Raw genomic sequence first — 24721 nt, 5'->3', positions numbered from 1 at the left:
CACACCTGTGTACAGACATGCACACAGGCAGAGCACTTACACACATAAAATAAATAAGTCTTAATTAGCCACATTTGCCAGTTATGTGGTGTATGCTGGTAGCCCCAGCATTGAAGGCAATATAGTTATTGTGAGTTCAAGGCCAGTCTCATCTACATTGTAAGGCTGAGTCTCAAAAAACAGAAACAGGAACAGGCTAAGTGGACCAGCCAGGACTCTTTGGACATGGATTATCATAAATGAGCAGCCTATTGACCTTAAGTTTTTCTTTTACAATTTGAGAAGCCATCTGGAATCACCTCCTGGTGGGAACATTCCTGGGGGAAATTTGCTGCCTCCTCCTTCCTGAGCTCCGTACTCTCCTCCAAGTCTGTCTCTGGCCCGATTTCTCCTCCCCGATTCTCCAGGCTCAACTCTAGAACCATTCACATTGTAGCCACGGAGCTCCAAGAACACAGACCTCTCCCCGCTCCCGCCTCAAATATTCACTTTCCCTGCCGTGTCTTAAATTCCACTCTGAGTCATTTTGGAGTTTCTGGATCTCAGAAGATCTGGGACAGGCCTGTGCCGGTTGCCCCCGGATACCCTCACATTTTTACCTGCCCTGTAGCCTGGGGAAACTTCCCGCCAGCAGTACAGCCCTTGCCAGCGGGCTTCTAGCTCAGTTTGTCCAATAGGAGGACAAGAGAAAGAGGAGACTGGATAGCAGCAGTGAGGCACCATCAGACATCCAATCTCAGTGTTCAGTGGAGACTGGCTGTATTCTGTAAGCTCTTCCTCAGCTGTCAATACCCTGCAAAGATCTGACCAAGTCAGCCTTTGCCTGCCTGATCAGAATCTACAGTGACCCATCCCAAAGTGTCACTTAAAGCAAGGATCGGAAGTCAAAACTAACAGGGGTAGTGGTGTACATCCTTAATCCCAGCACTAGGAAAGCAGAAACAGATAGATCTCTGTGAGTTCGAGGCCAGCCAGAGTTACATAGTGAGACGCTGTCTCAAAACAAAACAAAGCAAAACAAAACAATACAAATGCATGCCTATAATGAAGCAAAAGTAGAAAAATATTGAGTTTGAGACCAGCCAGGGCTACACAAGGAGACCCCATTCCAAAACTACAAAACAGAAGTCAAAGCTACCTCAACACTTTACACAGTTTATTTAGCATAGAGCTGGTAAGCATAGCTCTTGCCATCGGTCTTTTGGGGTGACTCAAGGTCTCTCGTGTGTATATAGATGTAGGGGTTGGGGTATTTCACTGTTGTTCTTGCATGAACTTCCGTTAAGGAATCTTCAGTGGTTTCTGATGTATGAACATAAAGGTATATACAAAGCATGTTTAAGTGAAAAATCCTCCCAGGTTTCTGATTTGCGTCTCCACACTTGATTATCTCATATATCTTAAATATTTAAATAATATTATCTCATATATTTAAACGATTCTAAATATTATTTAAATTAAAACAAATTAAATCCATTTAAATAATAATAAATAAATAAGTCAAATATTTTATTACCTCGACAGTGTCTGTTAGTAGCTCAGGTTTGAGTGTGGCTACTTAGTTTGCATGAAAACTTCAACTTCCCTCCTCTGAGCGCTTCATCCTTTAACAATGCTAAATCGGCACTAACAGGGACAGTGGACGTGAACAGGTCTGGTTCAGCTTCGCTCCTTCCTAGGCACATAGTTCAGCCGATGGCTGCAGGCGCCTAAGCAAACTCAGGAGCTTCTAGCATCCAGAATGTGTTCAGTGGGTTTGCACAAGACAGGGCAGAACTAGCCAGTGCCAGTAGTCCAGTTGTACAGGTGGGACTCCTGTAACTCAGCTGGGGCTCTGGCTGGTGACTTGAACTCCCTTTAGAGAACTGAGTGTGGAGCTGATTGGGTGCATGGCTATCTCAATACTGTAGCACCAGTGTGTTAGTGATTCCACAGTGACTCCTCCTGCCACCCTTAAATGATTGACAGCCACACCTACCTCTTTGCTAAGGCTCCTTCTTCCTGTAGCTACCTTACCACCTTCTGACCGGAGGCCTGCAAGATGTGGAGGCCAAGGCAGGCACTGGCTTAGTGTGGACATCTGATCCCTGGAGTATACAAAGAGGGACAACTGGAGGTCACCAAGTTGCTTCTGAAGGTCTCTTTGGGTTTCCTGAAATTCCACAGTGGGTGTGTTAGCTGAGTCTACCTGTACAGATCGAATCAGAACACTAAGAGGAAACATCACTGCAGTCTTATTTGGAAGGTTAGGCCTGCGCCAGCCAGATCCTGTGCTGGAACTGACCTGAATGGCTCCTCCCTAAGGAAGGCACCATGCAAGCTCCAGCTGGGATCTATGAACTACCACAGTGACACACGCGGCACAATAATGCTAATGTGTAGTAATGGCACACACACCTTTCTAGTAACCACCAGCTCTACAGTGGGACATAAGACATGCTTAGCAAGAGGAAAATCAGTCTGCTAGTGTAAATCTAGCCAAGCACCCAGGACTAACAAAGTCATAGCTCCATCCCACAGGGTGGAGAGGTGGTAGCACTGGCAGATGGGTGGATCTCATTCTAGTTGATTATAAAGAGAAGGTTGCCCATCTAGGGCTTTTTCTATGAGGCCAGTTCAACATGACTCACATGTGTGGGGACCGTGACCATTCAAGAAAGTTCAGGCTGATGCTTGGGACTTTGTAGAGCCATTAAAAAGATCAGTCTTCGATACAGTCGAGCCTCCTCAGGGTGAGTCATCAAAACCAAAGCTGGGTGTGGATTGCTACTGTTGCGCACACACGCCATTTCCTCTGTCTTGGCCCTCACACTTCATCAGTATGCAGCACCAGCCAGCCATGGGACTGGCTTCGAGCATGCTGTCGCCATCTTGCCTTCAGCTTTTAGGACCTGAGAAAACTCAGAGACATGCCCTTCCTCTTACATTTTGTCTGGGAGGGGTGGAGGAGGGGATGCAGAGCAGGGTGGTGTTCCCAGCACCCTCTGGGGCACCAGCTGTTGGTCAAGGTCAAAGGGGCAGCAGTAAAGCCTGTGAAGATCTCTGAAGTAGAACCGGGAGTGTGGGAACCGGACTCTATGCAGCAGTTCCAGGTTTTTGTCACGGAATGAGATGAGTAAAGAATTAGAGGTTTATTTCAAAGCACAACTGTGCACTCAAGATTTGAGTGTGGGTCTCTAGAATGAGTGTGTCACTGGGAATCTGGATAGCTCATTTTATGGGTGACCTGAGCGGAGGGGATTACTCATGGATGGAGACAGGGAAAACGAGGGGAATTCCGAGAGTGAATCAAGATTTCCCTAGAATCATTTATCCCCTTTTCTGCCCTTATATAGGGCTTTTGGGTATGACATGACATCAGATTCCTGATGGCAGCAGGCAATCTTATAAATGACATGGAGATGCCATTATAATGAAGCAAGGGACAGTTAACAGTTGTCTAGATGGCCCTGTTGGTCCCAGGGGGATCTGGTTTCTTTACTGCTTGCTTGAATGATCACATGGTCTCATGCTGTAAGACAGCTCTGTAACTGTCAGCCTTCAAACATGGTTTAATTTGGTTATCTCTTTAGACCTATGCAGACTACCCCAGGCTAGTGGATGCTCACCTAACCACTCAATATGCTGTCCCTGCCCACACTTGGGCTCAGTGCTGAATCATGGGACCATTCTTGAGTGTCTTGTGAAGAGGGGACCACTTACCTTGCAGAGCTCTGGGATTGTGACTCCCAGTCCTAGAGGATCAGAGGACTAGCCTTTTAAAGCCATGCCTCAGCCTCTAGACCTTATCTCAAAAGAGTCTGATTCATCAGGCAGGTTGATGTGTCTCTTTAAACACATTAGGCAGGTTTCAGTTTGATTGCTTTTATTTTTCTGTCGTGAAGAAGCAGCAGTTAGGACAAGACCTTATCACCTTCGTACCCCCAATGTGACCCTTAAAGGGACAGTATCTGCCTGACCTGAGCTGACAGAAACCTGAAGCCCCACTCCATTACCCAAAGTGCGAGTAGCAGCGAGGTTGTCAGGGACAGATGTGCAGTCTTCCCGGCATGAGTCAGAGTCACCAGGGAGCCAGAGTGTTCAAATCTCAGAGCTCTCAGAGTGTTCAGATCTGAGAGCTCTCTGAGCTTGGCTCTTAAGTCTGGGTAGGGGAAGGGATCCTTGCTGAATATGCATCCAGATGATTCTAAGGAATTGGAATAATGGTTTTTAAGCCTGTTTTTTCACTCTGTGATTGGCAAATAGGGCTCAGTGGAGGATGGGTTCACCATGAGGTGAACTCTGTTTTCAGTCTGTTGCTCTTGCATCCAAATGTTTCCTGCTGAGGTCACTCTGCCAGCCAAGGTCAAGTCATATCCCTTGGCCTGGCATTGATGCTGCTGCTGCTGCTGCTTCCTCTTCCTTTTCCTCTCTTCCTCCTCTTCCTCCTCCTCTTCCTCCTCTTCCTCCTCTTCCTCTTCCTCCTCCTCTACCTCCTTCTGCTCCTTCTTCTTCCTCTTCCTTCTTCATCATCATCTCCTCTTCCTCCTCCTCCTTTTTCTTCTTAGAGACAGGGTCACATTCTGTAGCTCTGAAATTCACTATGTTGCCTAGGCAACCCTGGAAACTCCAGTAGTCCTCCTGCCTCAGCCGCTCAAATGCTAGGATTAAGGACATAAATCAATACACCTAGTTAGCCAGGCCCTTCGATGCCTGAAAGTTTGTCTGTCCCTAAGTGTTTTATCTTTCAAGGCCACTTTTTTCCTGGCAGCTCAAAGTCAGAACAATGTGCGCCTACTTCAAGTTCATGAAGGACCAGTTTAGGACTGTATCACTCACTTGGAGGAATCAAGCAGCTGGAAAGGATGAGGCTTGTAAATCACAGGGTAGGGTGTGGGCCTATGGGGCAGCATATGGGAGCATACACTGTGCAGAGCCTGGTGTCTTTTCCTGGACATGGAGCGAGGCCATAAGAAGTCACAGGTCACAACTTTGTGTCTTTCCTGTGACCATTTCTCTCTTCCTGCCTTAGTTCCTGTTCTATCGCTGTGAAGAGACACTATGACCAAGGCAATTCTTACAAGAAAAAACATTTAATTGGGGACATGCCTACTGTTTCAGAGGTCAGTCCATTATCATCATCGTGGGGAGCATGGCAGCATGCAGACAGGCGTGGTCCTGGAGCTAAGAGCTTTATATTCTGATCTGCAGGCAGACAGGGAGAGAGAGAGAGAGAGAGAGAGAGAGAGAGAGAGAGAGAGAGAGAGAGAGAGAGAGAGACAGAGAGACAGAGAGAGACAGAGAGAGACAGAGAGAGACAGAGAGAGAGACAGAGACAATCCTTCTAATCCTTTCAAAGAGCTTCACCCCTGGTGACGGAACACTCAAACATAGGAGCCTGTGGAGGCCATTCTTATCCAAACCACCTCACTTTCTAAGATTCAGCCCTGCAGCCTTTGCTCAGCTCATTTCCATCAGTCCCTGACTGAAGGTGGATTTCAGAGGAAAGCCTTGATGGAGATGCCTATGGCAACCGTCACACAGATGGATATATTTTCTGATTCATGTAAATCTATGGTTTAGGTCTCTTCAAAAAGTACCAGCTTAAAACACAGAAGGGAAAGAATAAAGTAATATGGGGAGATTTAAAGCTGTTTTGGAAGAATCAAGGAAAACCCGGGAAAGCATACGGGGACTCATCAGTCACTGAACCAGGGTCCCAGGTCACCAAGCGCCAGGCAGTTCCATAGCTCCAGCCACTGTGAGTAAAATCCAAGAAAGGGCAGAGTGGTAGGTTAAAAACACAGGCCACTGTGGGGGTGAACGATCTGCAGCCTTGGTCCAGGGGCAGCAAGGAAGCACAAGGTCCACTCTTTCCTTTGGAGTGACCATCACATAGAGAAGCCAGTGTCTACCTGGTCGCTTGAACACACAGGAACATTCTCAACCTTCTTGCTTTGATTTATAGAATTAAAGTATGCTCACTGTCTTTGGGTTCCAGACCTGGGAGCATAGTGGGCCCCTTATAACTAAATCTAGGCTGAGGGGGGCAGCACCAGAAGACCTCAGGTTGGCCCTAACTTCTCCCACAAGTTATTTGATAGTCTTGGTTTGGTTCCTTAATATTCCTAACCCTCTCCTTATTCTTATCTGGAAAGGGGGGATAGTTGAGGTTGTTTTTTGTTTTTGTTTTTGTTTTTGTTTTTGTTTTTGTTTTTCAGAATAGTTAGGAAGAGTTCTTGAGAAAACACATGTTAACACTTTAGTACTATGCCTCCCATGGAGTCGGCACTTAACAAATGGAGGAGATGATTGTTACATTATTATTTGAAAAAATGGGGATAACAACACACACTCCAACACAGTTGTGAGTGTTAAACAAGATGAGAAATATGTGTTTTCAAAGTTTAAAACCTGTTACATTGGTCTCATGTGTCATGGGATTCTGGAATAGTAGAGGAAAAGTCATCGAACCTAGCTTCTAGAGTTCAGTTCCAGCTCCATCTTACTGTATGATCTTGAGTTCTTTACACACACACACACACACACACACACACACACACTTTAAAACTAATTTTATGTGTCCAAGTGTTTTGGCTGCATGTATGTCTATGCACCAAGTGCATGAACTGCCTACAGAGGCAAGAAGACAATGTTGGATCCTCTGGAACTGGACTTGCAAACAGTTGTTAGCAATTGTGTGTGTGCTGGGAGCCCATGTGATCAACAAGAGCAGAAAATACTCTTCATTGCTGAGCCATCTCTCCAGCCCACCCTTAGTCTATCTGTCTGTCTGTCTGTCTCTCTCTCTCTCTTGATTTATTTATTTATTTATTTCATTTATTGAGTACATTGCAGCTGTCTTCAAACACACCAGAATAGGGCATTATATCCCATTACAGATAGTTGTGAGCTACCATATGGTTGCTGGGAATTGAACTCAGGTCCTCTGGAAGAGCAGTCAGTGCTCTTAACCACTGAGCCATCTCTCCAGCTCCCTTAGTCTATTTCTTAATCAAGCTGTGTCTCATGATAGCTGCTCTGTGAAGTCATTGTGAGGGTTAGTGAGAAAGCATCCTTGGAACAGGGATGGACACTGTCTAACAGCCCCAAAAGTCCCAGCACAGGATGGCTTGGCAGGGAGGCCCTTGAGCTCAGCTGGGCTGATTAGAATGAACCTCTCTGTCCTCAGATGCTCTTGACTGATAAGGCTTCATGACACCACTCCCAGAGGCCGGCATTCTCAAGGAGGCTAGACTACAGGTTTGCCTTAGCCCAGAGGGAAGAAGGCTGAGCTGTGGAATTGTGGGCCTCAACCACTTGGCAAGGTTTGAGGATCAGTAGGAAGAGAATAGAGCAGTGGTTCTTAACCTGTGGGTCAAGACCCTTGGGGGGGAGGTCAAACAACCCTTTCACAGGAGTCACATATCAAACAATCTGTATATCAGATATTTATATTATGATTCATAATAGGACAAGTGATATAAAATGGTATAGGAAGCTGTTGGGTCCACCCAGGTAACAGGTAGAGAGACCTTGAAACTCATACATTGGGAGAGGACAACCCATCGCTGACATGACCTCATTCCTCGATGGCCGGTCCTGACCTCTCTTTCTTCTGCCCAAGATCAAGGGTCCCAAGATGGCTCACTTTCTTTTCTGTCTGCTCTAACTGAGGGAGCATGCTTCCTGCACATGTCTGCACTGCCAGACTTCAGCCCACTGGTACAGCAACCCAGGGGTGTAGACAACAGAAGCTGGTTACAGAGGAGGCCCCATCCCATAGAAGATTCCAGAAAGTTCCTTGTGATGGTTGTATTTATTTGACCCAGAGAGTGGCACTATTAGGAGGTGTGGCCTTGTTGGAGTAGGTGTGGCCTTGTTGAAGTAGGTGGGTCACTGTGGGTGTGGACTTTAAGACCCTCATCCTAGCTGCCTGGAAGTCAGTATTCTGCTAGCATCCTTCAGATGAAGATGTAGAACTCTCAGCTCCTTCTGCACCACGCCTGCCTGGACGCTGCCATGTTCCTGCCTTGATGATAATGGACTGAACCTCTGAACCTGTAAGCCAGCCCCAATTAAATGTTGTCCTTATAAGAGTTGCCTTGGTCATGGTGTCTGTTCACAGCAGTAAAACCCTAACTAAGACACCAGAAAGTCCCTTGTGCAGACACTTAGTGGGAAAAGAGATATGAGGCTGTCCCTGAAGTGACCCTGAAGAAATTTGACCACCTCACCTCAGCATGCTGTGTGAGATTCAGGTTCCCTGCCATCAGCTTCAGAACACTTCCTTTCTTTAGGACAGTATATGAGGAGAAAATAAGGTAGAATTAGGCTCTTTCTAATTTCATCAGAAAGGACAATAGAGTTAGTGCCCTTCTGCCGGAGCATTCATAGCCAGAGGGACTTCTTTATTTCATTTTTTCAGAGCTCTGAAATGTTTTCACTACTAGATTGGGTAGTAAAGCCCTGTTAGGACAAATTCTATTACCGAGAAGTGTTCAGTTCTAATAGAGAGATTTCCATGTCAGCAGCCAGCCTATGGAGTAGGCTCTATTAAAGGGTGTCAGAGGCAAACTCTGACCTGCATTCTCTCCTCGTGCCCCCTCCCCTCCAGCTCCAAAGTGACCTTCCATGGAGAGATGTGTGTGTGTGTGTGTGTGTGTGTGTGTGTGTGTGTGTGTGTGTATAGATGCAGGTGGTGAGGGAGGCTCAGGAACAGGGGCTAAAGAGAGGATGAATGGATGCTGAGCAGGCAGGAAAATAGGGTGGAGGCTTGGTGCTTCAGAGTACCAGCCCCTCAGGTTAGCACTGGAGAGCCACACAAAGCCTGTACTGTAAGATAGTGTTCTTCAGCTGCACGTGTTATGCTCTTACAGACCGTCTGATTGATCCAGCTGGTAACGGCCTCCAGCTTCGATAAGGAAAGAAAGAAACTCAGAATAGGATAGAAAATATCAGCGTGCCTTATCGCCAAGTGAAAGATGATCAATGAAACCTGGCTCACTGGCCGGGGAAATGGCTCAGTGGTAAAGTGCTTGCCGCACAAGCACAAGAACCTGGGTTCGAATCCCCAGTGCCTACCTAAAAGCCATGCATGGTGACAGTCATCTAACTCCAGTGCTGGAGCCATAGAGAGCAGATCCCTAGAGTTTGTTAGGCCTGTGAACTCAGACAGGCCAGCCATCAGCAAGCTCAAAGTTTAGTGAGAGACCCAGGCTCAAAAGCAAGAGATGCTTGGAAAACACATTCAACCATTGACTTCTGGCACACACACACACACAAGTGCACACCCAATGCATATATGTACATAATCACATGAACATGTATCACACACACATAAACACGTGCATACACACACACAAGTGCACACCCAATGCATATATGTACATAATCACATGAACATGCATCACACACACATACATGTAAATAGAGGGGGAAGGTCCTTTCAATTTTCCATATGTGGAAGTCCCTATACCAGTCATGAAGAAAAATGTTCTACTGTGTTTGGGTTGGCCCAGCTCTGGGAATTTCTTGCCACAATCACCTCTGTTTTGATTTTAGGAACTCTGAGATTCAGTGAGGCACGGTTACCCGACTTGTGAAATTCAGGTCTGGGACCAGGGCCTGCTTTCTAGGCCAGACCTGATTCCTTCAGCTGCCTTTGCCTTTCGGGGTGGGGGTGGAGAGAGGTGTGGTAGATATGGGGCTCCAGAGCCAAAGCTATCATCTGCTCTGGGCACTGCATAAATCACTCAACCCCCAAGACTCAGTGTACTCATCTATCAAATGGGTCTGTGTTCTCCCATTAGGGCTGCTGTAAAGACATTGAAACACACACAAGCTTGGCAGCTCTGTTCTGTGCCTGAGTGACAGTCATACCACCTGGCTGGACTTGCTGTTACATTGCAAAGAGGTGTAGGAGGTACCAGTACCTAACTCTCTTGAAGAGGGAATATAGCCTTTTCCTCGATTCCCTAGAGGCTATAGGCATGAGGTCCAGGGACTCCCATAGTGTCCCATGAAGTAGAAGAGCCTGGACTGGAGTCCAGAGATTTGGATGTCCCACCAAGTGGGTCTTAAGTCCATACTTCCTCCCACATTTGCTATAGTATGGGCCTAGGGTGAGCCAGGCTGCCCTCTTCTGGGTCACCGGAACTCCCCAGAGCTAACAAATTTCACCCTTTGTTTAGATGAGGGAGGGACAGGTAGGGAGTAGGGTGGCAAGCACCCAGGCCCTACATCCCATTTCCCCAGAGCCCACTCACCCTCACCCTTTGGTCTGCCCGGTGCCTTAAAGCTCTGAGCTGGAATAACCGGCAACTCCCTTTTCAGAATAGATAATACAAAACAAAGCAGGGTGTAAATGTTTGCTTTCTTTCATTCACTCTACAAACATTTGGTGCTTACTGTGTCCTGGCCATTACAGAACCATCACAAGGATGCTGAGTCGTGATTTACCTGAGGTAGAAGCACAGTGAGCCTCTGGGTGCTGGCTTCTGGTTTCACCAGCTATCCAACAAGCGTTTGTTGAGTTTGCCTAGCAGGTGCAAGAAGGGGGAAGGGAGAGAGGGTATTTCTAGGCCTGCATGCCGGGCCCCTCTTAGAACTGGGAGATGGATTATGTGTTCACTCTAGAAGGAGAGCTGGGGCTCCAGGGAGCAGGCATTGGGGAGGATGGGCGTCGCCAGCCATGCTTCTGATTTCTGCAGGTGCTGAGGGATTAGCCACAGGGCAGGTGGGCCCCTAAAGGCCCTCTGTTTAACTCTGCCATTCTCTCATGCAGAAAGGACAAAACTAAGGCTTGAAAAGGCAGAAGGGAGCCAGCCACCTGCATGAGGCAAACCTGAGGGTCTCAGTCCCCCTGCATGAGCCATCAGGTAAACCAACCCAGAGCTGCAGCTTCTCAGCCTTGGTTCAGGGAAGCCCACAGTGGGGTAAAAGGGCCTCTTTGGGGTTCTCTGGATGTCCAAGCATCAGAGATCTTGAGGAGGTTCTAGAATGTTCTTTCTCTTTAGACTAGCTGCTGCCGCTTGCAATTTGCTTCATGTTGGGTGTAGGACTAGAAGCCTTTGGCCACACTGCCAGCCTCCATGGACAGAAAGGCAACAGGGCTGCCTCTGACACTGGGGCCTCTGGGGCTTCCGATTTGGCTCCCATGGAAGGAGATGGAACTTGGAAGGGAGAGATGTTGAGGGAGGAAGACAAAGCCTGTGGGAGCACACGTGCACAAGTGTGCACTATACATGTGTGCTTCTTCTTGACCACGCCCACAACACTACAGAGTTGTAGGGGCCAGGGTAGAGATGACTGAGGCCGGAGATGACACAGATTCCTTTCCTCTCCCCATACCTGTGCTGCCTTCCTCCCCTTTAACCACTTTAATGGAGAACCATTTTGATCTGAGTTTAATTAATAAGAGGAATCCAAGGGTCAAGGGAAATTTGAGACTAATGAAAAGAGAATGGTGTGTCTGTTACTATGTGACCCATCAGAAAAGTGTCACTGGACCAGCAGGAGGCCTGGGCTTGGCGTCCTCTGAGGTCGAGTGTCCTTGTTCCTGCCTCTGTCTGTCTTCAGGGTAAAGAGTTCCTTGTTTGCTGTGGGGAAGGCCTTGAGGGAACACCATCACTCACCTCTCCCCTCCACCTCTGGAGGGTCCCGGTGCTAAAAAAATAAGATCACTCATCACAAACCATCCTGTCAGCCCTCCTCCCGACACAGGGATGTTCCTGAGGCAGCCCGGATTCGTTGGGCGGGTGGTTTCAGAGTACTGTAAATCATGGGCCACCCCAGTGCCCATTGGTCCCCCTCTGTTACGTGATAAGCATCTGCTATGCCCAACAGTTCTCCGCTGAAGGACAGGAGGGCCACTGACACAGAGGGGACTCTTGCTCCTGAAAGCTCATGTTCCAAGGGACAGTGTCACACAGATGAAGAAGTGGCTCTTGGGAGATTACAGGTGGAGGAGGACTTTGGAAAAGGCTGAGCTGAATAAAGCTTGAGAATGTACTGCAGCCTGGCAGGACCGCACGGAGTCTAGGCCCTAGGGAGCCAGTGTTTCTGTTGGAGACTGCAGGAGACAAGCAGAGAGGCATGGAGAACTGAGGAGAAAGGATGAGGCATTACCACAATGTGGCCTGGAAGCCCGGTGGAGCTGAGCAGGGACTGGACGGCCCACAACAGACCTTCTCTGCCAACCACTGGCCAGCCTGGCTTTTAGAGAAAGGTGGTGGAGAACAGGCCTGGAACCCAGGACAGCCGGCTGCAGCCAGGCTTAGCACTGGACAATCTAACCAGGGTGGGTGCGGGAAAGCAGGGCAGGGGAGGAAAAGACCTTCTCCCGTTTGGATTCGGGGCCTGTTCTAATTCTTCGGTCTTAAGAACAGACTGCCAAGATCCTGTCAGTACCTGCCCAGCCCCGTGCCAGTCCCAACCCTGTGCCTGTCCCAGCCCCGAGGACTCTTCTGTTTGCATTGTTTCATGTAACCCACACCCAAGCAGGAGAATAAAGATAGCCAGCCCTGCCCACCACCGCCTGCCCTCCCCACCCGGGTGACTCAGGCTGGGCGCCTGGTGGCAGCCGCTCTGCTCTCTGGCCTGCTCAACTGCCTGCATCTGCTCTCGATTTGTTGTCCATGTCTCTGTGACCTCAATGAGGGTGATTTCCCCTTCCCTGGATTTAAAAGAAATGGTACCTTTCTTGCCCTGTGGTATACGGATTATTATAGTGTCTGCCTGCTTCGGGGGTGCGAGAAGGAAAGTGGACTTGGATGAGGCCAGTTTAATTGCGATGTACAGCTGCCCGAGGTCCCCTGTCCACTCTGGCCAGTCCTGAGCCAAACCAGTTTTCCATGGCCAAGCTGGGCCTGGTTTCCACACCGGTTCCTGTCAGGAAGTTCCTCCGCCCAGTGTGTGCTGTTAAATAGGATCGTTTTCATTCCTTTTCCTCTATAAACCTTCCTTTCAGGTCATTCTGAAGGGAGAGTGGGGATGTGGCAGTGGGTAGGGGGGTGGCAGTAGGCTTCAGTCCCAAGAGGGAAGCGGCTGGCAGGAGCCTGGCCTGGGTCAAATACCCAGGGCCCTTGTCCAAGGACAGTGCCCAGAGCCACTTCCTTCTCTGCAAAGTGTGCCAGCTGACCCCCCCCCCCAAGCATCTAGTACCTCCTCTCTCTTCCCCACAAGGAGGGGTTTTAGGGTAATGGGAAGAACAGCCCATCCTAAAAATACCTCTACCACACACTCCCCACAGAGAATAAATTCTCTCTACCCCTCTTCGGTCTTGTTTTCCTGTCCCAGGCCCCCACACTGATGGGCTCAGCTCTTCCCAGCTGTGCCCTTGGCTCAGACCCACAAGGATGGGGCAGGCTTCCTCCTCCTCTTCCCTTTGCTGCCTCTGATCCTGGACCAGCAACCTGACCCCACCCACCCCGACTAGCTGCACTGTATATTCACTGTGGCTTGGATTGCTTACCGCTGCAAGCCTGGCAATGCCTGGCACACGGGGCATATGCTGAGTGACTGGAAAGGTGTGTCCCTTTCTGCCTCTGTGATATGACTTTGATGTCCCTTGAGGTTACCTGGGGTCCTCTCTCCACTACACAGAAGCACTGACAGCTTGGGTGAGTTGCATCTGCTTCATGAGCCTCTGTTGTTTTGCCTATGGATCAGCCTCACGATTCCAGGACTCTTTAGGCTTTGCCTAATGCCCATGCGCAGAGGGCCAGTGAGTGCCTGGGATATCTCTGCCCTGCATTCCTGTTGCAGATGCTAAAAATGTTTCTCTAGGTCATTTCTAGCCAGTCAGATATAGGCCTTTTTGTTGTTGTTGTTGTCGTTGTTGTTGTCATTGTTTCAAGAGAAAGGGTTTATTCAAACATATTAACAAGCCTGTAATAAAGCTATGAAAGAGCAGGGACATTTGTTGGCTCTATATAATTTCATACAAAACGTTAAATTTAAATTCTCGTTGCAAACTTGGGATGAACTTGTAGCTGGGAGGGAGAGAGGCAGGGTCTCCCCCCTCCCCCCGTTTGAAGTTTTATTTCATTTTTATTTCCACATATGATTGTACATATTTATGGGATATGGTGTCATGCACTCCCTAGGGAATGATCATATCAGATATTTAGAATGTCCATCTTCAACATTTATCATTTTTATGGGGAAACACTGGAAACCATCTCTTCTAGCTGTTTTGACGAACACAGAATAGCACTGTTAACTCCAGTCCTGCTGTGTAGCAGAGCCCTCCATCTGACTTGTGCCCCTGGAGCAGTGGTACCCCTACATCCTACTCATGTCAAGGGCAGCTTTGCCCTGGACCCCACTCTCCCTGCAATGGGAGTCTTGCACCTTGCACTGTGGTAGAAGTATAGTTCAAAATGATGTGTGTGTGGCACCGAACCTGGTCCGCAACAGTCAATGGTACAATTCAATGACTGGCTTCCTGGTACTTCCACTGACCACAGGCAGGGAGTCCTCACGGCTGTTCTCAGTCTGGAGAAGACAGAGCAGGAAGGTGACGGGTCTTGGGCACCGCTGTAGGTAGCTGCTGGCATCCTGCTGCTGTACTGATGAGAACCAGTAGAGGAAAGAACAGAGCCAAGGACAGCAGCAGCCCCTGGCCCCGGCGCTGAGGTGAAGCAACAAGGAAGGGAAGGGCATTTCCTGATAGAGGCAGGGGAGAGTTGGGCAAGGCCAGAGGAGTGCCACCCACAGTGACACCTGGATAAGGCCGAGCCTGCTGACAAAGGAGCAGTGTGAGCACAGATTTAGTCAGTCAACAGAAGGGCCCCATCTCTAACCTCTGTGGGTATTCTAAACAAAACACATGCATCTAAAGCTTCAAAGGTCTCGTCTACATATAAGAGAAATGCAGTGTTTGTCCTTCTGTGCCTGGATTACCTCACTCAGGATGGTTGTTTTGGGCTCCATCCGTTTGCCTGCAAACTTCGTAATTGTGTTTTTCTTAGCAGCTGAGTACTATTCCCTAGTGTAAATGTACCACATTTACATTACCCACCATTGATGGATGCTATGTGGCTTCCAATGTCTGGCTGTTATGAAGAGAGCAGGCTTGAACATGGATGAGCAAGGGTCCCTGTCGGAGGATGTAGAGTCCTTCGGTTATATCCAACCGTGGTAGAGCTGGCTCTGGTGGTAGGTCTATTCTCGCCTGTCTGCAGAACTTCCACACTGATTTCTGTAGTGGCTGTACTAGTGTTCACTCCCACCAGCAATGGAGGTTTCCCCTTTCCCTGCATCCTGGCCAGCATGTGCTGTCATTTGTTTAATTGATCTTGGCCACTCTAACTGGTGTAAGATGAAATCTCAAAGTAGTTTTAATTTCTATTTCCCTGATGGCTGAGAATGTTGAACATTTTGTTAAATGTTCCTCAGCCATTGTTTTGACTCCTGAGAGCTCTGTTTAGTTCTGTATTCTTCTTTTCAATAGGGTTGTTTTCTATACGTTCTGGGGTTTGCTTGTTTGTGTTTTAGTTCTTTATATATCTTTTGTTTGTTTGTTTGTTTTTTGTTTATTTTTCGAGACAGGGTTTCTCTGTGTAGCTCTGGCTGTCCTGGACCTCACTCTGTAGACCAGGCTGGCCTCGAACTCAGAAATCCGCCTGCCTCTGCCTCCCGAGTGCTGGGATTAAAGGCATGCGCCACCACCGCCCGGCAAAACTCTTTTTTTTTTTTTTTTTTTTTTTTTTCCCCACGAGATGACGCGGGAAGACGGGAGAGACGGCGGGACTCGAACCGGCGCACCAAGAGACGGGGCGCCCTCTGCGGGCGGGAGCCTTAAGGGCCGAGCCACCGGCGGTTCGCTCTTTATATATCTTAACGCTCTGTCCGATGTGTAATTAGTGAAGGTTGCTTTTCCCCCCCATTCTTTGTCCAAATGATGGAGATTTTTTGCTGTACAGAAGCTACTTAGCTTTGTGAGGTCCCAATTACTGATAGGCTTTAGCGCCTGTGCTACTGGGATCCTTACCTGTACCTGTGAATTCAAATCTATCACCTACTTTCTCTTCTGTAGGACTCAGAGTATCTCATCTTAAGTTGAGATGATTGATCCATTTGGAGTTGAGTTCTGTACAGGGTGATAGATGTGGTTTTGTTGTCATTCTGACCCAGCTTGACCAGAAGCATTTGTTGAAGATGCATTTTGTGTGTGTATGTGTGTATTTTTTGCTTCTTTGTAAAGAAAAGAAAGAATAGGTATCCATAGATGTTTGAAGGGGTTTATTCCATTGCTAAATCTAAATGGTAATTTTATCTTTATAAAAAAATAAAAAACAAAAATACTTTACAGCAACATCTATTTGTACTGGACCAAATACCTGTTAATACGGAAAACTGACCATTACAACCCTTGACAGAGAGTAGAAGGAAGAGCAGCCCAGTAGCCTGTGGCCAGTTCTGCCACCGTGGATGGGCATTTTAGGTAAAACCTAAATCCTTCAGACACAGAAGGAACCTGTAACTCAGGAGGCCATTCTTTCCAAGTCACACAACTTGGCAGAGAACTGACCTAGGTTTTAAACTTGACCTTTAACTCACAGTGGCCTCCTGTCCCATACAGGGCTGAAAGAGGACCCTTCTTCAGGTTGACTCTCTCTCTGGGTGGAAGAAAGATCTTGAGGTCTCTCTGTTGTTGCCAACTCCCTGGATCAATATCTGGGTCCTGCTGGTGTCGGTAAATTTGTAGCTGCTTCATTTATGCTTTGGTTTGCAGTTAATGCCATAATCTGCACATATGGTGCACACACACTCATCTCTTGCTCTGCATTAAATATGACATGTGAAGTGAGTTTTCTCTTTAAATCAAAGCCCGGTTATGATTACTGTTCTTGTTTGTAGCACCTCACCCCTAGTCCCCGGGGGCTGTCTACATCTCATCAGTTGAGTATTCACATGTGATGTGCTATTGGCCAGAGACTGATCCAAAGAGACAGGATAAGATGAGCTATGGGAAGATGCTGGCCTTTAGAGGCAGGACCACAAACCAGGGATGGTGGAGCTTAGGTCCCAGGGATGCCCTGAAGGGTTATAAATCCTCTAGTGACATGTGGCCTGGGTTTCAAAAGTTGGGCCTAGTCAGAAGATGGTACCCAGCTAGTAGGTAGAGAACCAATATCACGTGCTGGAGGCAAGAGGCCTTAAACAGGAAGAGGGTTATGTGCTCATGGGCAGAGGGCATAGCCAACAGTGCCTTACCTTGAGATAACCCCAGGGAAAGGAGTTGGTCGGGAGACGTCCTGCCCTGCTCTCCCTATCTCTGCTACCAAACATGCCCTTACATGGGGTCACTTTTCCAGGAGCCACAGAGGGAAACCATACTGAGAAGTCCTAGGTTGGGCTCACAGGTTTCTGTCCTCAAACTGTCCATTGCTGAGCTTCCCAGGTGGTGGCAGACACCGCCCCCCCCACCCCTCGGGATTCTTGTCAGCTGAGTTTTCAGCCCCTCCTGAGAACTCTTGGACTCCTGTGTGCCATAAAAAGATCATTCCCTGTGAGTTTTAGGACTAGAAGGTTTGGAAAGCTCAGCTTTATGCTCGTATTCTTCAAGTTGTGTGAGCCACCCCACTTTGGCAGGTGTGACCAGAGGCAGGGCAGAGCGACCACACTAGGACCTCACAGTGCCCATCTGGAACCTCTGGGGGGTGGGGAGGGTGGCAGAACAATCATAGTTCAAGGCTACCCTCCACTACAAGTTCAAATCCAGAGAGCTACATGAGGCCCTGTTTCAGAAAAAAAAACAAAACAAGTAATTTACAACCACAAAAATCTCAAACCAAACAAATGCCAAGCGGGATACCAGAACATGCAGAGTTAAACAGAGTTATGTGGGCCCCTTATGAAGGGCTTGCTTTGGGGCAGTACGTATTCCAGACAGGGATCTGAAATTCGGGTGTTCATTCGGTTCAATAGTAGCCAATGAAGGCTGTAATATGGGTCTAGATGTTGCTAAAGATTCATGGCCCTAGTGTCCATGTATGGCTGGCTGGGCCAAGGGAAGAGCTTCCAAGCTCACTGTGGGGACCGAGAGTAGGAGAAACCTGTCCCTCAGTGGGAGACTAAGTACTACTTCCTACCATTAAAGTTGTCACATTGAGGCCCCTTCCAACCTGAAAGGCCTGCCTAGTACTTAGGAATGAGGACAGTGTCAGGAGACTCTCACTTTGTCTGCACCACTCGGTGCTAGGCTGGTCCCTGCCATTTTCCATAAAGCAGAAGTGCTAGGTGTCAGGGTTCACTTTGTCCTCCTCCACTCCCCCTCCCAGAGAGACCTGTCATGATTCTGATCTAGCTTCTCTCTCTGACTCCACATGACTGATGGGCCCAGGTCTGAAGATTTCTGTGTTCTCCAAGGAGACATTGGTCTGATGAACTCTCACGTTTGATTCTCGGATCAACCCAGAAATCCTAGACTAACATGAGGGCTGGGTGGCCTGTTCAAATCTCTCCTGGTAGGAATTCCCAGTGGCCGAAAGGCAGGCTGGGTAGCCTCAAGTCAGGCCGCTAGAAGGTTGGGTTGGTTGGAGCTCAGAAAGACGCCCTCCAGTTACCTCATCCAGCACCACCTACGTATGGATGAATCCTGATTCTCCTTCCCAAGGGATTGGGCCACCTTCTCATCTTCCTGGCTACACTGCTCCAATTTCCAAGATAATTACCCAACCATGTGTTGACATTGACTCGGAAAAACCTACTTAAAAGGAGTGGATTGCCAGAGATCAATATCACAAGTGTCACCATCCTTATTAAGGAACACTTAAAATCATGCCACATACTAGAGACCAGGGACATTCTTAGAGGTACACAAGAGTCCCTCAGGGTTGCTGCTATGAAGGTCCTCACCCTCAAACTTCGTAAGCTCCAGAAAGTCAAAATGATAATACTGAGTCTGGTAACCCCACAGCCCCATAAAACACCCATGGACCCACCCAGTCCAGGCCTTGGCATCTGTGTGTCATCCATGTTGTCACTCTGGCTTTCTCTCCTTGTCCCTCCCTCTGTTCACTCCCCTTCCCTATACTTTAGTTTTGTTCACCTCCTCTTTCTTCCTCCCATTTCCATCATTCTGTCTTCCTACCTTCTGCCTTCTTTGTCCTCTTGGAGGCAGGCAAGGGACTGTCCCCTCACAGCTAAGGTGGAAAGGTGCCAGGGTTGAGCAATACAAGTGACAGGAATTCTTTGGCAGCCAATGGAGCAGGCAACGATTCAAGGGTGTGGGCTTCAGAAACTGTGTTTCACGGAGCCGTGTCATCTTTAAAGGCCAAGAAAGTGGGTGGTGTGGACAAGAGGGTAGAAACCATCTTGGGTGACCAACTGTCACAGCTTGCCCTGAATGAAGGAGATCTGTGGAATGGGAGACATTCAAAGTACAAGCCAAGAGAATCCTGGGGATATGGAGGCCTGATCTCACCTCTGGGGTTGACAAGCAAGATGCGGAGAAGGTTGCTTAAAGGTGAAGGTGATGTTTTTAGAGCCCTTTCTGGGGCACAGGAAGACAGAGAGCCCAGTTCCTTCCACCTCTTGTTGCCTGGACATATTTCCACAATAAAGAGCTGAGTAGGGTGGACAGTGAGGCCCCGGGTAAATGGTACAGCTTCCAGGCTAGCATCCACATTCTGGCCCCACTGGAGTACTCTCTACTTTAACCAGGCAGATGTCTCTTGTCATTCTCCAAGCCTCCACATCTTCAACCATGAAACCATCCAGTCCTGATACGGCCAGGCCATATCTGATGTTTTCTGTCAGTCTTCTCAGTCCTTACAACCATGGCCGCTCTCAGTGGGCCGGCTTAACTCTTACAGCCTCACAAGGACTGAGATAATAAAGAGCCAGATCACTACCCAGCACATAGTAGGTCCTCAAAAGACTATCCTTCTGTGCCTTCCCATGGCGTCCAGCCCCGTCTGAGGGGTCTGCTCGCATCTCTGACTGCAGCTGCAATAATACTTGACTTGTCCTCCTCCGCAGCTGTAGTTACCCAGGGTCAGCCACTGTTCTGAAATATTAACTAGAAACACCCAGAAATGAAGAATTCAAACCTATTCAATAACCTTTATTACAACATACTGTTATAATTACTCTCTTGTGTTGTTACTGCTCATCTCGTGCTTGACTAACTTCGAAGCCGAACTCTAGTACAGGTCCCTGCATATAGGAGAAGCTGAGTGTGGGCGTGCCTCCCACAGTCCTGGCATTCTGGGTAGGTCTGGGCTCCTATCCCCCAGGATAAAGGGAAGACTGTGCTAAGGAACCAAGTGGAATGTTCCACAGTGGCTGCCCTGGAATTATCACCATACTGAAGCATTGTTGGTCCCCAACAGCTCCGAAGAAATCCTTTCTCTACTGATTTACAAAGTGTTTAATTGGGAGAATTAGAATTTTGTTTTGTTTTGTTTTGTTTCCTGCAGAGATTTGGTCCACCTTTATTTAATACATGATCTGGTTTAGCATGTCACTCTCATTGCCACAGGTAAGCAGATGGATGATGTATGTTGGTGTCTGTTGCCCTCTCGGAATGGCAAAACCTGTGCCGCCCTAACCATCTCCTCATCCCTCCTCCTCCCAAGCCCTTCCCTCTTCATTATGGCAGAGGTGAGGCTCCTTCAGGAAGAACAACCCAATGTGTTCTGCATCTCGATCCACAGACACTGGTACCTACTAAGGAGAATCCACAGGTCCTGTCCTGTGCTGGAGCAGCCTATGCCCCCATCTTGAGGCAGGCACGGAGAAACCACTAAAAAAAATTTTTAACGCTCTTCTCTTGTATGCCCTATGCTTTTGACAGAAGGAAGGATGCTGAAGGATAGACACCTAGTTCAGGGATGCTTCCTGGAGGAGGAGCTACATGAGCACTTAAGGAGTGAGCTAGGGTTAGGCATAGGTGGTGGTGGTGGACTGCATTTTAACCAACAGGATGGAATGAACAATGTTAAAGTGTTGGAAACTGGGCTTGCTGGCAATCAATAAAAACCAGTAAGAGGCAAGCAAACAGGCAGGCAGCCTAAGCATGGGATGCCCTGGAAGACAGGAGCTAAGGAGAAAGGGACAGGTCAAAAAGAACGTGGTTGGTGGGAGTGCTAGCTGACATTCCCAGCAGTGCGCATGCGTGAGACTAGATTTCCCCCTCCACCCCCCCCCCCCCGGTGGTGCGCATGTGCCTGTACAGCACACTCCTTGCTTTGAAGAACTGGAGTGTGTTTGCTTAGTCCTAATACCCTCCCTCTCCCTGCTGCCTTCCCCGCTGGCAAAAACTCCCCAGAAAAAGCTAAAAATTCATCTCATCCAACCCAAATCAGAGGGCGGATAAGCCGGTGCTTTATTTCCCTGGGACAAAATGGTCTTGTGGGAGAGGATGGGCTCCATACTAATTGCATCTTTGGGTACCTCCACCCACCAGGCCAGAGCTGGCCCTGAACTGTCCAGAAGGCTTCATACGACACAGCTCTCCTCCGCTTCCCCCGTGTTCGTCGGCCTAGAAATATCTCCCACAGGCTTACAAATGGGCCAGAGACCAAGCAGGAAGGGTCATGTCCTCTTGTGTTTTGTCTTTAGGGACTGGGAGGTGTGTCTAGGGATGGACCAGGTGGCTCCAGGAGGTGTTGGGCCAGGGCCCTTCCAGAAGCTGCCGCAGCCCCACACCCAGCACTTTCTTTTTTATTCTTAAGCTCCTAAATTGTTGTGTGGGGTTAAGCATACCATCTATTTAGAACTGACCATCGGGAAAAGTTGAAAGGGGGCTTGTCACTCTGGTTTTAAAGGAAATATTTTTGGAAAGGGTGTGGAGTGGGTAAATAAATCATGTAAGGCAGTGGATATAATAGCAGCCCTCAGGCCCTCCTCCCCTTCCTCCCGACATGCAAAGATATTTGGAACTTCTCACGTGGACATGCTTGGGCGTAATAGTGAGTTTTGTGTCTTAGGTGTGAGTCTGTAAGTATCCTATATGTAAACAAGTGCGACACATTGTTCATATACTGCTCTGGTCCATTTTCTGTTGCTGTAATAAAATACCCGAGTCTGGGTATGTTATAGACAAGAGGTTTATTTAGTTCATAGTCCTGAAGCTTCAAGAGCATAGTGCTGGCATTTGGCTAGCTCTGGTCAGTCCCTCTGACTATCTCACTATATAGTCACTGACTATAGCATCAGAGTAGGGCACAGTCATGATGAGACAGGAAATCAGAGAAACTTATGGGACAGGCACATCTTCTTGTTTTTGAAACAACCCACTTTTATAGGAATGACCCCTCAGGGTCTACAATTCTCCTTCAGAGAATTGTACCCCCAGGTAACCTAACCTAATCAACTTGCTTTAGGCCCTATCTCATAGATTATACCAGTTCAGTGTCACCACAGTGGAGATCAAGGTCCCAGTATGGGGACATTTAGCAGCCTCACTAATGCCCTAGCAATGTCTAGAGGGCACGGGACAAGCAAGCACGTATGCTGGCATGTGCAGGCTCTCTCTAGAACTCAATCGCCTTCTTTTCACACACAGTAAGCTAGAAGGTCAGTGAGAATACCCCCAGCTCTCACTAAGCATGATAGGACATAGAATATACACAAATCTTAATATACATTAGTCTTTACTGTCCTTTCAGAGAGGCAAGATTAAACACACAAAAACATAGATGGGATAGTAAATTAGCAAGAAAGAAAACAGACATCTTGGCTCCCAGAGCTGAGTTAACTAGTGTGTGTTGTTAGCTGTCTCTGTCTTTCTTTAAAGTAGGCCTCTGAACTGTCCTCCAAACACACCAGGTCCGTTTCGCCCTGCACACCTGTTTCCTAGCTTCACCTTTTGATTCCTCACCAATCCTTTTGCAGCGTAACAAAAGCGTTAGCTGCCTAAGACAACAGAAAGTATTTATAGTGAGGAGCTCAGGAGCAGCTCAACTATGGAGCTCTGGTTTCGACTCTGATGAGGTTGCAATCTAGAGACTGAGGCTTCGGTCATCTACAGGCCTTGTTGGGACAGAAGGACAAGTCGTCATGAGAGCCCAGACATTTGTATAGCTGTCCAGTTGGTGTTTGTTGATAGAAGAAAGCCTCAGTTCATCTCCCTTCTGTTACTTAATCACTGGGCTTGGTAACAGGCTCCTCCACAAAGAGTTCCAAGGGAAAAAGCAGCCTCATAGAAGAGGCAGTTCACACATGAGCTAGCCATGGAAGTTCCCCTCCTTTGCCTCTCCAGGGCACACAGCCCATTCCAGATATACCGTGGGAGGAATATCAGGAGGTAAAAATCACTGGGCACCAGAGAGGCTATGTGCCCTGACATGGAGTCACCTGGGTTAGAGAAGACGGTGTCAGGAAAGAAGGAAGACTGACTGACTAACACTGAATCTTGACAGAACAGGGAGGACGAGAGGGGAGTGAAGCCTCAGCGGTTCAGAGCACTTGTTTCTCTCACATAGGACAGAAGTTGAGTTCCCAGCACCCTCATTGTGGCTCACAACCATCAGTAACTCCAGCTCCAGGGGATCTGGCGCCCTCTTCTGGCCTCCGTGGGCACTGCATGCATATGGTGCTAATACACACATGGAGGCAAACATTTATGTACATAACAATGTAGATCTTTTTTTTTTTTTTTAAAGGATAGGTGAGGGATTAAAAGGTGTAAGTGAATTTAAGAAACAGGCGTGCAGGGCACAATGGACCTGGTATGTTTGGAGGGCAGTTCAGAGGCCTACTTTAAAGAAAGAGATAGCATCCAACCTAGATTCAGAACTGAGATAACAGAATGCCTTCAACAGATTTCTGGGAAACAGTAGAGAAGGGATACCATCCAGGACAGCCAGTTCAGACTTAGAGCTCAGTAGCCGCTCTGTGAAGCAAAGATCATGAATGAGCAGTCATATGCCACTGTGTGTGTGTGTGTGTGTGTGTGTGTGTGTGTGTGTGTGTGTGTGATATACCACAGGGAGGTCACTGGAAGGCACCAAGGCAGTCATCATTGCAACATCCTCAGAAGCCAAGCCCTCCCGAGACCCTGAAGATCAGATGATGTTAAAACTGCCTCGTGACTCCTCTGTCACCATGTCCTTTGTAGCTATGTAACAAATGCATGAGCAAAGGATACCCTCCTGTGTCTGGAATCCTGTGCTGGGGTGACCCAGATCTGCATGGCCAACCTATCCAGCCACAAAGTTGTTGCTTGGGTAGTAGACAGGCTCTGGGCTAATATTCTGTTAGGTTGTATCCAACAAGATGTTCTCAGGGCCAGAGCCGGGTCTCACCACAGATATCTCCTCGGGTACCTGCAGATATCCAGGTTATTCATGGGAGTTAGCAAATAGAAAAATAGATGAAGAAGAAGAAGGAGGAGGAAGAGGAGGAGGAGGAAAAGGAGGAGAAGAAGAAAAAGAAAGAAAGAAAGAAAAAGAAAGAAAGAAAGAGAGAAAGAAAGAAAGAAAGAAAGAAAGAAAGAAAGAAAGAACCAATAATGATCAAATGCTGCAAAAATAAAACCAAACCTCTAAAGACGAGCCCTGGGCTAAGCACCATGCTTTTTGTAGTTGGTGAAAAATCCAAGTGTGTGTGTGTGTGTGTGTGTGTGTGTGTGTGTGTGTGTCTGTATTTGTCTGGGTGTGTCTGGGTGTCTGTGTGTTGATGTGTGTCTATATTTGTATGTGTCTATATTTATGTGTGTCTGTGTGTATGTATGTATGTGTGTGTATGTGTCTGTGTCTGTCTGTGTGTCTGTGCATGTATGTGT

At 47.9% G+C, this 24721-nt stretch overlaps 1 protein-coding gene across 5 annotated transcripts in view; it reads left to right on the top strand.

Moving 5' to 3' along the window:
* The window catches only part of Zbtb7c (zinc finger and BTB domain containing 7C), a 321321-nt gene that overhangs the window by 272244 nt on the left and 24356 nt on the right, over nt 1-24721 (top strand). The window contains exon 4 of one of the 5 annotated variants that reach the window (XM_076912445.1): nt 10766-10859. The exons of 3 other annotated variants lie outside the window; for them this stretch is intronic. The gene's annotated coding sequence lies outside the window, so the exon portion shown is untranslated. Of the gene's footprint in view, nt 1-10765; nt 10860-13450; nt 13602-24721 lie in introns of those variants that run through there. One more of the 5 variants, XM_076912448.1, reaches the window with a different exon arrangement.

Source organism: Arvicanthis niloticus, chromosome 14 (genome assembly GCF_011762505.2).
Source record: "Arvicanthis niloticus isolate mArvNil1 chromosome 14, mArvNil1.pat.X, whole genome shotgun sequence".
NCBI classification, from domain to species: domain Eukaryota; kingdom Metazoa; phylum Chordata; class Mammalia; order Rodentia; family Muridae; genus Arvicanthis; species Arvicanthis niloticus.
Note: the sequence above shows the minus strand (reverse complement) of the source record. Positions and strands in the feature narration are given on the sequence as shown.